Source organism: Dipteris shenzhenensis, unplaced genomic scaffold (genome assembly GCF_047967505.1).
Source record: "Dipteris shenzhenensis isolate YYH24624 ecotype China unplaced genomic scaffold, Dip_SZ_1.0 scaf0055, whole genome shotgun sequence".
Taxonomy (NCBI): Eukaryota; Viridiplantae; Streptophyta; class Polypodiopsida; order Gleicheniales; family Dipteridaceae; genus Dipteris; species Dipteris shenzhenensis.
In genome coordinates, this window is record NW_028239362.1 from 45,001 (window position 1) to 50,000 (window position 5,000).

A 5,000-nucleotide genomic window follows, 5' to 3' on the forward strand; every position below is an offset into this window, starting at 1 on the left:
GGGGGGGGCATGGGGTGTTGGGGGGGGGGGGGGGGGGGTGGGGGGCATGGGGGGTGGGGGTGCGGGGGGGGGGGGGGGGGCATGGGGGGGGGTACGCGACATGCGCGCAAGGGGGGGGGGCATGGGGAGTGGGAGGGGGGGGGGGGGGGGGGGGCATGGGGGGTGGGGGGGGTACGCGACATGCGCGCAAGGGGGGGGGGGGGCATGGGGAGTGGGAGGGTGGGGGCATGGGGGTTGGGGGGGGGGGGGGGGCATGGGGAGTGGGAGGGGGGGGGCATGGGGGTTGGGGGGGGGGGGGGGGGGGGCATGGGGGGGGGGGGGGCATGGGGGGTGGGGGGGGGGGTGCATGGGGAGTGGGAGGGGGGGGTTGGGGGTGGGGGGGGGTACGCGACATGCGCGCAAGGGAGGGCGGGGGGGGGGGGGGGCATGGTGGGTTGGGGGGGGGGGGGGGCATGGGGGTTGGGGGGTACGCGACATGCGCGCAAGGGGGGGGGCATGGGGGGTGGGGGTTGGGGGGGTACACGACATGCGCGCAAGGGAGGGGGGGAGGGGGGGGGCATGGTGGGTTGGGGGGGGCATGGGGGGGGGGGGGGGGGGGGCATGGGGGAGGGGGGGGCATGGGGGGTGGGGGGGGGGGTGCATGGGGAGTGGGAGGGGGGGGTTGGGGGTGGGGGGGGGTACGCGACATGCGCGCAAGGGAGGGCGGGGGGGGGGGGGGCATGGTGGGTTGGGGGGGGGGGGGGGGCATGGGGGTTGGGGGGTACGCGACATGCGCGCAAGGGGGGGGGCATGGGGGGTGGGGGTTGGGGGGGGGGGCATGGGGGGTGGGGGTGGGGGGGGGGAGGGGGGGGGGGGCCATGGGGGTTGGGAGGGGGGGGGGGGGCATGGGGTGTTGGGGGGGGGGGGGGGGGGGGTGGGGGGCATGGGGGGTGGGGGTGCGGGGGGGGGGGGGGGGGGCATGGGGGGGGGTACGCGACATGCGCGCAAGGGGGGGGGGCATGGGGAGTGGGAGGGGGGGGGGGGGGGGGGGCATGGGGGGTGGGGGGGGTACGCGACATGCGCGCAAGGGGGGGGGGGGGCATGGGGAGTGGGAGGGTGGGGGCATGGGGGTTGGGGGGGGGGGGGGGCATGGGGAGTGGGAGGGGGGGGGCATGGGGGTTGGGGGGGGGGGGGGGGGGGGCATGGGGGGGGGGGGGGCATGGGGGGTGGGGGGGGGGGTGCATGGGGAGTGGGAGGGGGGGGTTGGGGGTGGGGGGGGGTACGCGACATGCGCGCAAGGGAGGGCGGGGGGGGGGGGGGGCATGGTGGGTTGGGGGGGGGGGGGGGCATGGGGGTTGGGGGGTACGCGACATGCGCGCAAGGGGGGGGGCATGGGGGGTGGGGGTTGGGGGGGTACACGACATGCGCGCAAGGGAGGGGGGGAGGGGGGGGGCATGGTGGGTTGGGGGGGGCATGGGGGGGGGGGGGGGGGGGGGCATGGGGGGGGGGGGGGCATGGGGGGTGGGGGGGGGGGTGCATGGGGAGTGGGAGGGGGGGGTTGGGGGTGGGGGGGGGTACGCGACATGCGCGCAAGGGAGGGCGGGGGGGGGGGGGCATGGTGGGTTGGGGGGGGGGGGGGGGCATGGGGGTTGGGGGGTACGCGACATGCGCGCAAGGGGGGGGGCATGGGGGGTGGGGGTTGGGGGGGTACACGACATGCGCGCAAGGGAGGGGGGGAGGGGGGGGGCATGGTGGGTTGGGGGGGGCATGGGGGGGGGGGGGGGGGGGCATGGGGGGTGGGATGGGGGGGGGGGGGTACGCGTTATGCGCACAAGGGGGGGGGGGGGGGGGGCATGGGGAGTGGGAGGGGGGGGGGGCATAGGGGGTGGGGGGGGTACGCGACATGCGCGCAAGGGGGGGGGGGCATGGTGGGTTGGGGGGGGGGGGGGGGGGGCATGGGGGTTGGGGGGGGGGGGGGGGGCATGGGGGGTGGGGTGGGGGGGGTACGCGACATGCGCGCAAGGGGGGGGGGCATGGGGAGTGGGAGGGGGGGGGGGGCATAGGGGGTGGGGGGGGTACGCGACATGCGCGCAAGGGGGGGGGCATGGGGGGTGGGGGTGGGGGGGGTACGCGACATGCGCGCAAGGGAGGGGGGGGCATGGTGGGTTGGGGGGGGCGGGGGGGGCATGGGGGGTGGGGTGGGGGGGGTACGCGTTATGCGCGCAAGGGGGGGGGGCATGGGGAGTGGGAGGGGGGGGGGGCATAGGGGGTGGGGGGGGTACGCGACATGCGCACAAGGGGGGGGGCATGGGGTGTGGGAGGGGGCGGGGGGGGGGCATAGGGGGTGGGGGGGGTACGCGACATGCGCGCAAGGGGGGGGGGCATGGGGTGTTGGGGGGGGGTACGCGACATGCGCGCAAGGGGGGGGGGGGGGGCATGGTGGGTTGGGGGGGGGTGGGGGGGTACGCGACATGCGCGCAAAGGGGGGGGGGGGGGCATCGTGGGTTGGGGGGGGGGTGGGGGGGGTACGCGACATGCGCGCAAGGGGGGGGAGGGGGGGCGCATGGGGTCAGGGGGGTACGCGACATGCGCGCCAAGGGGGGGCATGGCGGGTGGGGGTGGGGGGGGGTACGCGACATGCGCGCAAGGGGGGGGGAGGGGGGGCGCATGGGGTTAGGGGGGGTACGCGACATGCGCACAAGGGGGGGGGGGGGGGGGGGGGGGGGGGGGCATGGGGGGTGGGGGTGGGGGTGGGGGGGGGGGTACGCGACATGCGCGCAAGGGGGGGGGGCATGGGCGGTGGGGGTTGGGGGGGGGGGTACGCGACATGCGCGCAAGGGGGGGGCATGGGGGTGGGGGGGGGTACGCGACATGCGTGCAAGGGGGGTTGGGGGGGTACACGACATGCACGCAAGGGGGGGGGATGGGGGGTGGGGGTACACGACATGCGCGCAAGGGGGGGGGGGAGGGGGGGCGCACGGGGTTGGGGGGGGTACGCGACATGCGCGCAAGGGGGGGGGGGCATGGGGTGTTGGGGGGGGGGGGGGGGGGGCATGGGGGTGGGGGTACGCGACATGCGCGCAAGGGGGGGCGGCGGCATGGTGGGTTGGGGGGGGGGCATGAGGAGTGGGAGGGGGGGGGCATGGGGGGTGGGGGTGGGGGGGGGTATGCGACATGCGCGCAGGTGGGGGGGGCATGGGGGTGGGGGGGCACGGGGTGTGGGAGGGGGGGGGGCACCACCACCGTCGAGGGCGCGTTGGGGCCCGGGAGGGGCGCCGGTGCACGGGGACGGAGGCGCGTGCCGCGGGTCCGAAACGATGCGGGAGCCGGGCCCACGGCGAGGGCGCGGCGTCAAGGCGTCACCGTGGGACGGGGGCACGACGGCATTCGGTTGGAGGCATGGGTGCGCCTGGCATCATCGGGGTGCCACGCGTCTCCACCCGGGTGCTCGGGGCATGGCCGGGGCCGCGGCAACGTCGGGTCGGAGGCGTGGGCGCGCCGGACGTGGCCGGGGGCTGCGGCAGCGTTCGGGCCACGACGCGTCGCGACCCGACTCGGGAGCCCGAGGCGCCACCGTGGGAAGGGGACGCGACGCCGTCGGGCTGGAGGTTGGGCTACGCGGGTGGTCGTCGGGGGGCGCGGCAGCGTCGGGTCGGAGGTGCGGGCGCACGGGGCGTGGCCGGGGCTGGGGCCGCGACAACGTCGGGTCGGAGGCGTGGGCGCGCAGGACGTGGCCGGGGGTGCGGAAGCATTCGGGCCATCACGCGTCGCGACCCGACTCGGGAGCCCGAGGCGCCACCGTGGGACGGGGGGGCGACGCCGTCGGGTTGGAGGCTGGGCTACGCGGGTCGTCGTCGGGGGGCGCGGCAGAGTCGGGTCGGAGGTGCGGGCGCGCGGGGCGTGGCCGGGGCCGCGGCAACGTCGGGTCGGAGGCGTGGGCGCGCAGGACGTGGCCGGGGGTGCGGAAGCGTTGGGGCCATCACGTGTCGCGACCCGACTCGGGAGCCCGAGGTGCCACCGCGGGACGGGGGCGCGACGCCGTCGGGTTGGAGGCTGGGCTACGCGGGTGGTCGTCGGGGGGCGCGGCAGCGCCGGGTCGGAGGTGCGGGCGCGCGGGGCGTGGCCGGGGCCGCGGCAACGTCGGGTCGGAGGCGTGGGCGCGCAGGACGTGGCCGGGGGTGCGGAAGCGTTCGGGCGATCACGCGTCGCGACCCGACTCGGGAGCCCGAGGCGCCACCGTGGGACGGGGGCGCGACGCCGTCGGGTTGGACGTCGGGTTGGAGGCTGGGCTACGCGGGTGGTCGTCGGGGGGCGCGGCAGCGTCGGGCCGGAGGTGCGAGCGCGCGGGGCGTGGCCGGGGCCGGGGCAACGTCGGGTCGGAGGCGTGGGCGCGCAGGACGTGGCCGGGGGTGCGGCAGCGTTCGGGCCACAACGCGTCGCGACCCGACTCGGGAGCCCGAGGCACCGCCGTAGGACGGGGGCGCGACGCCGTCGGGTTGGAGGCTGGGCTACGCGGGTCGTCGTCGGGGGGCGCGGCAGCGTCCGGTCGGAGGTGCGGGCGCGCGGGGCGTGGCCGGGGCCGCGGCAACGACGGGTCGGAGGCGTGGGCGCGCAGGACGTGGCCGGGGGTGCGGCAGCGTTCGGGCCACCACGCGTCGCGACCCGACTCGGGAGCCCGGCGCCACCGTGGGACGGGGGCGCGACGCCGTCGGGTTGGAGGCTGGGCTACGCGGGTGGTCGTCGGGGGGCGCGGCAGCGTCGGGTCGGAGGTGCGAGCGCGCGGGGCGTGGCCGGGGCCGGGGCAACGTCGGGTCGGAGGCGTGGGCACGCAGGACGTGGCCGGGGGTGCGGCAGCGTTCGGGCCACAACGCGTCGCGACCCGACTCGGGAGCCCGAGGCGCCACCGTGGGACGGGGGCGCGACGCCGTCGGGTCGGAGGCTGGGCTGCGCGGGTCGTCGTCGGGGGGCGCGGCAGCGTCCGGTCGGAGGTGCGGGCGCGCGGGGCGTGGCCGGGGCCGCGG